The sequence below is a fragment of the Pseudonaja textilis genome, chromosome 2, assembly GCF_049901715.1.
Source record: "Pseudonaja textilis isolate UNSWEBS1 chromosome 2, rPseTex1.2, whole genome shotgun sequence".
Lineage (NCBI taxonomy): Eukaryota > Metazoa > Chordata > Lepidosauria > Squamata > Elapidae > Pseudonaja > Pseudonaja textilis.
The window spans coordinates 160536549-160549192 of NC_141991.1; the positions used below are offsets into that span (position 1 = coordinate 160536549).

Below are 12644 nucleotides of genomic sequence, written 5' to 3' on the forward strand. Positions count from 1 at the left end.
AGATTTGGGCTTTCTTTCCCAGTGCCAATGTAGTTTGTGCTGGGTTTCGTGTGACTTGGAAAATATCAAATTTAGCCATTTAGCTATGAGATCATACACAAGAGAAAAAAGATTTACAGTACCCAAGTGGAAACTGTATTCTCTCTGAGGATGCATAATTTATATATTTGACTAAAATTGACTTTTCCTACTTGGTACAACAGCTTAAAATCTGCATTTTTACATTGACAAAGAAAATAAGCTAAAGAAGGAAGAACCTATGAGAGGAGCATGGACACATAGATTCTTTCCAATTAGATTTTCTTGAGGTTGAAGACTAAAGGATCAAGAGTATTTATGGTTTTTAAAGGAGGCTTTTAACGAAGACAGAGGTAATATAAAAAAAACTGTTCAAGATGGAATTTCTAAGCACAAAAAGACTCAGAAATTAGGATGTTTGTGCAAGACAGTGATAATACTCATATAGAGGTTGATTCTTTTCCAACAAAGCCTTCAATATAACTTAAGTTCAATTATGTATTGTAACCTATTTGTAAAAGAGTAGTAGTGCCAACAAAGGTTAGCTAAGATGGAGAAAATACGGAATGGGAAATTCTGAAAACAAATGTTAATATTAGAGAGTAATCACAATTCTGCTGAAGTCTGTAGGTGTAGGGAAAAATTCTAGTGACATTAAACCCTATGGAGGCAATAATTTTATTAGGCCAACAGAAATTTCACATAAAGTGATAAAGTGGCAAGCTTTCAACTGGCAATATGTTTTTACTGGCACAATGTTAAAAGTCCAGACAACAGTCATATCAGATGAAAAATCTATAGTTTAAAACAATGTATTATATTGAACATTTCTTCAAGCAATCCAATAATTTAGCTTCATTATTATTCTCTATCATAAAACACAAATTAAAATACAGAACTTATGGACCGTGTGAATTTTGGAGCAAACACTTCTATCTCCCTTTTTCTTTAAATTTTGATAATACAGTTAAGGAAACAGAGGGCTCCTCAGTAGAATCCTGAAAATTGTTTTTTTTTTTTTTTGGGGGGGGGGGAGTCATTTTAAAAGTGGACTATTGCTCAATTAAGTATGAAACTTTTATTATTGATCCTCAATATTTACAAACTAAGAGATCTGCAAATAACCCAATAACAAGGGTATTATACAATAAGAAATTCTCCTGTACAAGGTTCACTGGGAACAAACAAGAGCCTAATAGTTCTCCTTTTAATATAGCTTGCATCAAAACTTTACAACTGAATTGAACACACAACCATGTTCTACTATCAACTGCCTGAAAAAAGTCCTAGGAGATTTAAAATAGAAGGATAGCACAAATTTATTCCATTAAAAATTAATCTGAGGTGCTATCCTATGCCCACTCTAATTTACTATTTCTAGCCTGTCTGTCTTCTCACACAGCCCTTTGAAGAAACACCACCAAACTCAATTACATTTAAGTAAACATGCATAGGCCAATGCATTAAGAATGATTCACTTGCACCAGGCAAAACATTAAAGAGATGAAAACAGGTAGAGATTGTACACTACCTGTAGTACTCAGTGAAAAAATGTGGACAGCTAAGCATTATGCTCCTTCCCATTCCAAATTTTCTTTTTCATGCTAAAATATGAACCCTCAAAACTTCAACACAAGATTAGAACCGAGCAAGAAAAATGACATAAAGTTCCATTTCTGACGTTAATTTTATTTCGTATAATTTACATAACACCTTTTCATCCTAGCATATTCTATTTGTTTAAGCTTTTCAGTCAAATTCTCCAGTTAATTTTTTCATGTGTAAAATAGCAATTGTGTACACCTAAGTGGGACCTTTGTTTCTACACAGTATCTCAGTAATAATGATGCATGCTAGAATATATGCATTTGCTGGGCTGGTGTGCTCTCAAATGTTTCTCCATGTTATGCAACACCATTTCAGTGCAAACGTGGTTGGCATGGCAGAAGAAAATAAGCATTAATATATGACAATCTCCAACTTTAGTAGCCATGATGTGGAATATCCCAGATACAAGATTTATCTGTGCCACAAATTCATTTGGAAGGTTATTTATGATATGGAATGGATATGATAATAGTGATCTATCTTTCAGATAGTACCAATCTGTCAGGATTATAAAGACAATATACAGTAAGTAAAAACTCTGAGCACTCTAAACGAATATAGGTAGTTCTCAATTTATCTTTTCTTTTATGTACACTGAGAGCATTTGCACCAAGACAAATTCCTTGTGTGTCCAACCACACTTGGCCAATAAATTATTCTATTCTATTCTATTCTATTCTATTCTATTCTATTCTATTCTATTCTATTCTATTCTATTCTATTCCATTCCATTCCATTCCATTCCATTCCCTACACTTCATTTAGTGACTAAAGTTACAACGGCACTGAAAAAAGTGACTTATGACTATTTTTCACACTTATGACCATTGCAGCATCCCATGGTCACATGATCAAAATTCAGATGCTTGACAACTGGTTCATATTTATGATGGTTGCAGTGTCCTAGGGTCATGTGATCAGCTTTTGCAACTTTCTGACAAGCAAAATCAATGGGGAAGTCAGATTCACTTAATAACCGTGTTACTAACAATTGCAATGATTCACTTAACAACAGTGGCAAAAAATGGTAAAATGAAACACAACTCACTTAACAAATGTTTTACCTACCAACATAAGTTTTGAGCTCAATTGTGATTGTAAGTCAAGGACTACGTGTAAGATCTTTGTCAAGTCAAATTCAACTTTTAGGAATATGTCCTATGTAGTTTTTCCTTGCAATAATTTGAAAGTAGGATTTTTATTTTTTTTTACTGCCAAGTTAACCTATGGACCTAAGGTTTCCTGGTGATCTCCTGTTCAAGTACTACCATAGCCAAGTCTAATCCTGCTTTGAACTGGCCAAGGTAGTTTCAAAAGAATATTAATATTTTATTATTTTAATAATGATTTCTAATTGTCAAACTTCAGTTATTCTGTAAGTCCTATTTTAACACTAAATATCAAAACTGCTTCAGTATTAGCACTTAGCAATACTACTTAGACTTATATATTGCTTCACAGTGCTTTACAGCCCTCTCTAAACAGTTTTACAGAGTCAGCATATTGCCCATAACAATCTGCATCCTCGTTTTATCCACCTCAGAAGGATGGAAGGCTGAGTCAATCTTGAGCCTGGTGAGATTCGATCTGCCAAATTGCAGGCAGCCGGCAGGGAGCTGAAGTAGCCTGCAGTACTGCAGTCTAACCACTGTGCTACCGCATTTCCAGATACACTTCAATGCTTTAAATCCATGAAAACTAACCTGAATTGAATTTTACCTTTTAATAGCAAATTCATTACAGTTGTAATTACATGCCTGAAGTTCCAAGAATTCCTGACATTACGATACAAGAGAATATTAATGTCTCAGGGTTAAATTGTGGGATCCTTGGTGTTGTCTATGTTTGGTTACTTATCTGCATATGTTTCATTATCAAACTAGGTAACATCATCAGTGCTAGCGATGAATTATAATGAAATATTTTCAAGAAAAATGCTCCAGGAAACCTTTTCAACAGGAACAGAAAACTATTTCAAGACAATGTGCCTAGGATTTATGCCTCCATGATTATGGGATATCACTGCAGAAATTATCTGGTGAATATAGATTAAGGCAGGCATCATGAGCCATAGAAACCAGAATGTGTGTAAGGAGCCAACATAGATCAGATAGCACAGATGGATTTCATATCACAATTCAGCACAGAGTCATTACATTAGAGTAGCTGATTAAATATAAGCAGTATGGAAACAGTTAATATAGTAAGATTTGAGAGCTTCATTTGAAAGCGTGTAGTTGCTGCCTTCACACTTTGTGTTAACCAAGCATGTCATTTTAAACATCCATGCAGAATGTTATAGCAGTGCTATATGTACAATATGTGTACTTTCTGAGACCAAAATTGCAGGACAATTACAGAATTGACTTTATAAATGTGGACTACCATATTTTATTGAATGCAAGGGTGGTATATAGTGAAATTATTATTATTTTGCTAGAAAGAAAGAGTTGTGGGAAACTAAACTGCATATGTCTCCATTCGTTCTAGTATGGAGACAAGCTGACTCTAATTTGGAGGGGGGGCTTAGACTTCCTGGGCTTAGCAGAAAGGTTTGTGACAATGAAGGTACCAGATAACCAAGATTAAAATGGCATCCTTTGTGATCCAACAAATCACTTTGCCATATTTTGGACTTTAGTTCCCATACTCGCAGACAAGCAGCAGAAAAAGCCACATTCAGTTTAATGGTTCCCTAGCTGTGTAGCCCTCACTAAACTGAAAGCCAAGAGCTCTGGAGAAGTTGTTATTAAAATTATTCTCAGGGTAAGGTATTTGGTGTTCGATAAAGGGAGGTCCCATGCAGTCATGAAATACAATTTCTGGATTCCCATATTTTCTTCAGTGCCATTCAATCCCAAAGATTAACAAAACATTTTCAAGGGTCTGCACAATTTGGCCACTCTCTGATAAGTTGAAATATATGTAAAGATAATTTCTAGGTGATTATTTTAGAAATGGGAAATTCAAATACAGTGTTCATTTATCTTAAACTCAGTGTAAATTATTTTGTTCCATGTATCTTTTCCACATAGAGTGAAACACATAATATCTAAATAATTTCTATTTCTTTTACCTCAAGAATTATATCAACCTCCTCTTGTATTTAGCTCTGTTTCCTCTGCCTCCTTTTTTTGTTTAAAATTTGTTTATTATATATTTCAAAATATATCTGAAATAAACTGGAATTCCAATTCCAATTGTCTGGGTCGTGAAGTTCATTGCGTGACCTTGAGGAAGTAACTGTTCTCCTTAATCTACATTACATGAAGTTTGGAGAATAAAATGACATATTCTGCCTTCAGCTCCATATATGTAATAAGTAAAATAATATTACTACATCATTTTTGTTCCTAGTTTATAAATTGTATGCCATACTATTTTTAGAATGGCTTTGAGACTATTAATTTAACTACTACTGATATGATTTTTATATTGTTTCATGGGATATCTTAAGAGGGCTCTTTTAAGATAAAATGTTAAGAAGAAATAAATAATAATGCCACAAAAATATTCCTTTTTCTCTTTCAAGTAGGCATCGTGCCATACATAATAAAGATAGAAGAAACAAATTTGAGACAAAAGCATTTCTTTAGAAATTGGAAAAAATAATACAGAGAACACTAAAAAGCATCACTAGTCTTAAAATCTAAAGGAAAATAAATAAGACTTATTTCTAAGTCAACGTCTGTGGAATTCTTTTTCCAAAAAGAAATGAACCTCGGCTACAGTATAATTGGAATAATCAGAAAGTAATAATAATATGCTAGTGGCCAATATGGTATTGAAAAGTCTCCTGGAGCCTCCATTAAGTTTTGCCTCCTCAGGAATAATTTTTCTTGTGTTAATATTTTTAAATACAAGGGTTCCTTGAATGTTAAAAACATTATGACTCGTTGGAAGTTTCAGATGATGATTAGCATTTTTAAGCAATAAAGTATTTTTAATTAAGGCATGAACATTTTTAGATATAATGCTACTGCACATTTAAGACTGCATAATAGTAAAAGCATAACTTTTATATACACTGGGAAACTAAAAAAATGTGTGATTCACTTTATTGCAATATTCAGTTTATTGTGGTGGGTTGGAAACAAACACGCAATATCTCTCTGAGGTATGCCTGTATTGAACCAGGGCATTCACTGCCTACCTGAATAAGGACAATAATATTCTTATTCTGATATTCATCATACAAAGTCTTCACCTATATATGGCACTGATTTACTTGTAGTAGTTTATTCTAGAGCCTCAGATAAGTAGGTTCCTTATTCCAGATTGTGTCCCACTGTTTAAACTACTATAAAGATAGACTAACTGACCTGTAATATACATAAAACACAGTTTCATACAAATGGAGCAGTGCTCTTCTTACAGTAGCCAAGTGTGCTGAGATCTATCTTACTAATAAAAATTTCATGGCTGAGCATCATTTTTTTAAAAAAAAAAAAAAACTCTCCCTATTTACGATCCTGTAATCCTTTAATTTGGTGTAGAGTCTGAATGACTGGATGGAGCTGAGCATTTACTGGTCACAAAGAACAAAATACCTGCTGCAAACTCTGTGTGGCATCAGGAATCGCTGATGGCATAAATGGTACCTCAAAATCCTTCAAACTATTTGGGGACAATTAAAAGCAACATTTCAACAAATGTCACCAGGAGAGAGATAAATTATCCAACAAATTATGCAATTAACCTACCAAATTATCCTTCCAAAAAGTAGGACCTAGCTAGAAAAAAAAAATTCATGGTCTTCTGTCAACTATTTCTTAAAAACTTGTGTTTTTCTTGGGTGAAGGGTGAGGGGTGGCCAACAGACACACAGATAAAATATTTATAGGAAATTCAGCAAATTTGCCTTTTTTTCTAGAGACTAAGAAAACTAAACTTTTTTCCCCAGTTCTCTCCCCAAATCAACAAACCTGTAGGATAGGGTAGGCTGACAACATATAATTCATTGAAAAGCATGAAGTTAGTTTTCATGGTTGAGGATAGGCTTTATCCTGAATCTCTGAGGTACCCACTCAACCATTTTATGATTATGCAACACTACATTCTATAAACACTTCAGTTCATTTATACAAAAAATATTTTTAAATTAGTATACTATGTCTGAATGAAGTAAATATGCACATTTCCCAAACTGATAGAAATCAAGGCATACTCTTCTTCATTCTCACTTCTTAAAGTGCTTCTGGAGCACAAATGAACAATAGAAACTATTCAGTGACAAGACATATGGGAGGAAAAAAATCTTTATTCATAAAGAACCTGATATGAAGAAAAAATCCAGTTGGTCATCTTATCAAATCCTTTGGTCTGTAGATAAATATTCTAGCACAGCCAACATTTCTGTTCTTGAACAAACCTGAGAAAGGAGACCATATATCTTATGATCTGTGTTTGATAATCCTAGTTTTCTTACTCTAAATCAGAAAATTTCAATATAAAATGAATAAATTATAATATACAGCAGTGGATAAACTATGTTTGGCATATCACTGGTAGCTCTATAATCTCACTATCCAACAGCACCTCTAGTGGTACCAGAAGGGATCATAAGAAGCAACCAATGAAAAGGAAACCAATCCAACCCTGTGCTGTTTGGAGGAAATTTTCTTAAATAAAAAATTGGGATCAACCAAGTCACTTGCATATACAGAGCAGAAAATCCTTACAGTAGTATCTCTCTCTCAATAACACTATCCTGTGGAAAATCTCTTGCACGCATCCCACTGAAAGAGCACAGTAAATTCTTACTTTGGATCCAAGATTCACTTATCTTTACTTCACAATATGTCTAGAGTTTAGCTTGGTCTGACCCCTTTGGTAGTTGTTCCCAACAGTGAAAAGTCTAATTTCTCTTACTTCTCTATTCCAGTTTGTTTGCTCCTCTGCCACATAACATCAACACAGCAATAAATCCATACACTTATATCCCTGATTCTATGAGGAACTACTGAAATTCCCAGACTACCATTAAGGAAGAGTAAAGCAATTCAGCTTGAGTGATCAAGTTCAAACTATTATCAAAGAGCACCGAACAATCCATAATTATTATATTTTTATTCACTAATATTCACTAATGACCATCATTTGGATTTTCTCTTTAAAACACTAAAACATATTTTGTTAATTCTATTTCTTCCCTTGTTTTCTTTTAATTTTAACCCAATCCCTGTTTTTCTACTATTCTCTAAATTTTGCTGTAACATGGAAGTTTTTATCAGAAAAGCAGAAGAGCAACAAGAAAATACATAAAGGGAAACAGATCATAAAGCAGATTTGACCACCATGCACAATGCATTATCTAGACATACATACACATAGCAGAGAGGATAAAATATACAACCATTTTAAAGATGAACACACCAACAGACAGATATTATAACCTAGTAGATTTAGTCCCTCCACTCAGGTTTATTAAAAGTATTTTTATTTTATGTGGCAAATGAAGGAGCTCAAGGAACCAGGGGTGGAGGCATTGACTTCTTCTGAAGCAATGTGGGTTCTTGCTTGTGGAGGTGACCTTTCCAAAAGTCAGTAGACAATGGGAATCATCACATCAGTCTACCCAGGTTGGAACTTTTTGGTTGTTTAGTTTATTAAAGTATAAACTCAGAACCAAGGAACTCGAAATTCACATTTAACCCCAGTCATTCATTCATTTATGAAACAATCTTTACCGTCTACATGTAATAGGCAATTTAAAATTAAATTATGTATTCAGAGTTGAGATGACATCTGCTAGGCTTTCGAAAAGGCATATGAAAAGGGAAGAAACAGCAAAAAATAGCTTTAGAGAGAAGTGTGTGCACTTTGATTCTAGTCAGTGTCTCTTCTATGAAACCAGAAACCTTTCTGGAAGAGAAACCGAGAGGCCACCCAACCCTCATTTAAAGTAAGGAAACCTCCTTCTTAGAGAACAACAAACACATATGCATTGGGTCTCTTCTATTTCATCCTATACTCCCGATTAAGGAAGGGTTTTACAAGTTCCATGAAGCCTGTGAGATTTGTGAGCTATCAGACCTCCCTTTTCTCCTGCCATCTGTGAGTGGGGCTGTTAGACTAAAATCTTTAGAAACGGTATTCTAAGGGACAGAGCTACATGGCCTCCAAGAGCACTGAGGGCTTCAGACATCTGACACGTTTATAGCACCAAGCAGGTTCTACAGAGCCAGGAGTTTCTCTTGACTGTTCTTGTAAACAGATGGAAGGCGACTTGTTTTGTGAGGCCCACGATAGGTAGGGATGGACTTGTTCTGCAGGGCTCCCTAGAGTTGGCCACCTCTGTTTTAGGAAGCTGATCGGACATTCTTCTCGGATTTTCCAAGATCTCCCGTGTCTTCCGCAGCGCGCTCTATGTGGACAAGGAGAGGTCGTATTTCTCCCAGATACAGCGAGAGATCTACGCGAACGTCGCCATGCGAATGCCTTTATAGGACGACCTGAAGCGGGTCAAACCGTCTCACCGGTGCGCCCTGTTAATTAAGCCCACTTCATCCAGCTTTCTGACAGCCCCCTTTGCTTCTTCTGGCTCCCCTTCAGTTAATCCTCCTACAGAGATGGAGAACAGATCTCCGTCCCTCCGCGCCCCCCCTCCCCGAGCAGAGAATAGATACCGAGGAAGCGAGGGAGAAGGCACTAGGAGTTGCACTTACCAGGCTCCGGAAGGGAGGTCGAACGAAGGGAGGAATGAAGAAGTGGTGGAGGAGAGAGAGAGCCAGCTGTGGCAATCGCCAACTCCTCCTTCCTTTCCTCCTCCTCTTCCTTCTTCTCCCCGGGTCTTCAAAGATCGGGGAGCGGGAAAAGAGAACCGCACTCCGAGCGGCGTCTGTCAGCGGCGTCCCCTCAGCGCCCCTGGGTTCAGGCGCCGCCGCCCGTGCCTGTGCGCTCGCCCATCGCAGCGCCCTCCCGCTGCCTGCCGCCTTGGCCGCCTCCCATTTCCGAAGAGCTCAGGACGCACAAGCGGCCCCCTCCCCTCTCCTCCCCCTCTTTCTCCCCCCTCTCCCCTGCCAACAACGCCCCCCGCGCAAGAGCGCATCGATTGCACCGGGCGACGGCACTGGCCAGAATAGCTTGGCTCCTTAAAGGAAAATGGTGGGGAGGCCACAGAAGCCCGGACACACGATACAACGCCTTTCAGAAGGCGAAAATGGCGGGTGGGGGTCGGGGGGCGATACTGTTGGTGAACAAGGCGGCCTAAAGGTACGGCAGAGCAATGGAGGCGAATGGAAGGAAAGAGAAGCGAAAACTGAACGCTCCTGCCGCCCCAGGCCATCGCCTCCATGGAAGTCGAAAGCAACCCGGTGCTGTAGCGGGTGTGTTTTGCAGGCCCCGTTGCAATTCGCACGTATTTACTTGAGAATCGCCTCCCTTCCGCTTAATGTATTAGCACCACATCTCTCGAGGCTCTGTAAAAATCGGAGCTGCACGGGCTCTGGCCCCCTAGAGACCTTCTGTCGAATAATAATGGTCGTTTTTGTTATCGCCCCCTCTTCTCCAGTGCATTTGCCGAAATCGGGGAGGCGGGTATTCAAAGAGAATCTGTGTAGGCCCTTAAAATGTCTGAGAACAAGAAAGGAGCTGGCAAGGAAGGCAGGCTAAAAATGGGGGAAGAATATTAATTCGTCTACGGCGAGTTTCAGCCACTCAGAAAATGCTGCGGTCTGGATCGAGGTCCCCGTGTTCCTCGCCAGCCCCTACCCCTTTCTCTTTCCAGCTTTCCTCCAATTTCTTCTCCCCTCCCAATCCCCAGTACAAAGGAATGGGAGATGCCTGGAGCTTTTTTTGGCAAGGCAAGACTCAGGAGCAACAGAATCTGGGAGGAAAAAATTAAAAAAAGGAAGAGACGGATTGGATCCTGTAGGAACTGGATTCATGAGCAAATTCGTGATTTTTTTTTTTTAATCCAGGCAAAGAGAGGAAGGAACATATAACGTAGCCTTTGTTGAAATAACCATGGATGCCACAAAAGTGTGAAGAGGCTGGATATCTTGAACTAATTCAGCCATTAAGTTAGAATGCATTTTTGTACCTCCTTTGATCCCGGGAACTATTAAGATTTGACGGCAATAGTTCTTAAATGTGCCAAAGAAGTGTGGACAGTTTTACACTGACAAGCACTTCTACTGGCACGTTTAATTGACTTGCTTTCAGCATTAGTTGACTGTGTTACCTTCGGTTAAAATTAAACTTTCTTTCCCCACCCCCCTGAGTTTTTGGGATTACAATTACTTCACCTTATTCCATGCAAAAAGTACACTATCTGAAAACAAATGGATGCTTTCATGAAATAAAGGCCCAACTACCTCCATCTTCACCTCTTCTTGGGGCAGTATACATCGTAAGTGGGGATACCGTGGATTTCCCAAATCTGGCTGCTTTTTCCCTGTGCAAAGAGACTCATTGGAGCAGAAATGGAATCCTCTCTTCTGTGACAAAATTCTGCTAATCAGAGACATGGATACATCATGAGGAAGTCAGCATCACAGGAAAGAATGGTCATCTGTAGCAGTAACCCTGCTTATGTATCAACATGCTTAAACATTTTAGTTATTATATTGGATTTATGATCAATGCCTGTAAGAAAGTTTTGATTTAATAATTCACCATATTCATTAGTGTGGAGTAAGAGAAAAATAATTAACTTTTACAAAGAACTGGCACTAGTTGGTCCACTGTTCTGATTCTTTAAGTTATAAAGTCTGAATTAAGAAATTTGCCCCCATCTTTCAGCCATTTAAGTCAATTGCCACTTCAAATGCAGGCACAATTCTAGGTAACTCAAACTATAAATAATCACAATTAAAACAAAGCTCTCCCCCAATGATAATAAAAATTAAATAAGTAAACATCTACATTAGTAATAACACGACCAATTATGAAACCATACCTTGTAACATTATATATACAATAGGTATTGTATATATAACATTACAAGCAATGAGTTTTACACAGGAAATTTCAATGATACTTAATCACATTTCATTTGACAACCATAAAAAAGCTAGCAGGGGAAAGAATATTTTTGACAAGGTGAATGATCAAAAGAAGCAGCTGTAAGAAATATTTTCAGGAGGATTTAGCACAACAAATAATTAATAAACATATTTATTTTCCCCAAACATGACCATCTATAAAAGCCAGCATAAGAAGGTAGAAGTTCTCTTAAATATGGCATAAAGAATGCAACTAATTAAGGGAAAATGTTATATTTTAGGTTATAATTAGTGAAGGAGGGACATGACATTGATGGAAAACCAGCAAATCCTAAGGCTGTCAACTAGATTGAAAAAAAATTTGTTCTTTTTGGGGGAAAACTGGACCTTCATTAGAACTTCAAAGAACAACCATAGTGTTTAAATGTTTCCAATTTAAACTGGAAAGAGTCATTTTCTGGCAGTTGTTGCATGCTATTTCTATCACCAGTGACTGCACTACAGGTTTTCCATTTTTCTGTTGACAAGGAATTTACCATGGCCATACTTTTTAATAGTTTTACTACTGTGCTTATTTTCTGGGATTCACAAATGAGTGCTACATATATCACTCAATGATCTTGGGATCAGTATCATGTGGCTGTAGTTCCTATGGCTATTTATGCAGTATCCTGCAGATACCTATGTCATCTTTGTCATTTTGCCTTCTATGCCATTCTGGCCCTGGCAACGTTTAAGTGCCACGATGTTGTTATTATAGATGGGCTAATAATAATAGCATATTCTCTATTGACTATCTTCCCACTTCAGGATTCTGACACCATCAGGTCAGAAGGGAAGTGCCAAAAGCAGTGACATTCTCCTGCACTATTAATCAATGGAACTTCTTCATTATCAGTTACGTCCTCTGTTTCAGCCTGTGCCTCCATGCCTGCACCTATCAGTTCAACTATTTGTGAATATGGATTTACCCTCTTCCAGAATGCCACTCATATTCAGAAATGGTCTGATTGATATGATATTGTCTCAGAGCAGTTTGTGAGGAGCATCTGGAGAGCTTCCTCTGGCTTT

At 37.4% G+C, this 12644-nt stretch overlaps 1 protein-coding gene across 8 annotated transcripts in view; it reads right to left on the reverse strand.

The window, feature by feature from the left end:
* ATN1 (atrophin 1) overlaps window positions 1–12644 on the reverse strand; it is a 56609-nt gene that overhangs the window by 16488 nt on the left and 27477 nt on the right. For 2 of the 8 annotated variants that reach the window (XM_026713379.2, XM_026713378.2), the window contains exon 1: window positions 9294–9586. The exons of 3 other annotated variants lie outside the window; for them this stretch is intronic. The gene's annotated coding sequence lies outside the window, so the exon portion shown is untranslated. Of the gene's footprint in view, window positions 1–6900; window positions 8993–9293; window positions 9587–10943; window positions 11047–12644 lie in introns of those variants that run through there. 3 more of the 8 variants (XM_087923012.1, XM_087923013.1, XM_087923014.1) reach the window with 3 other exon arrangements.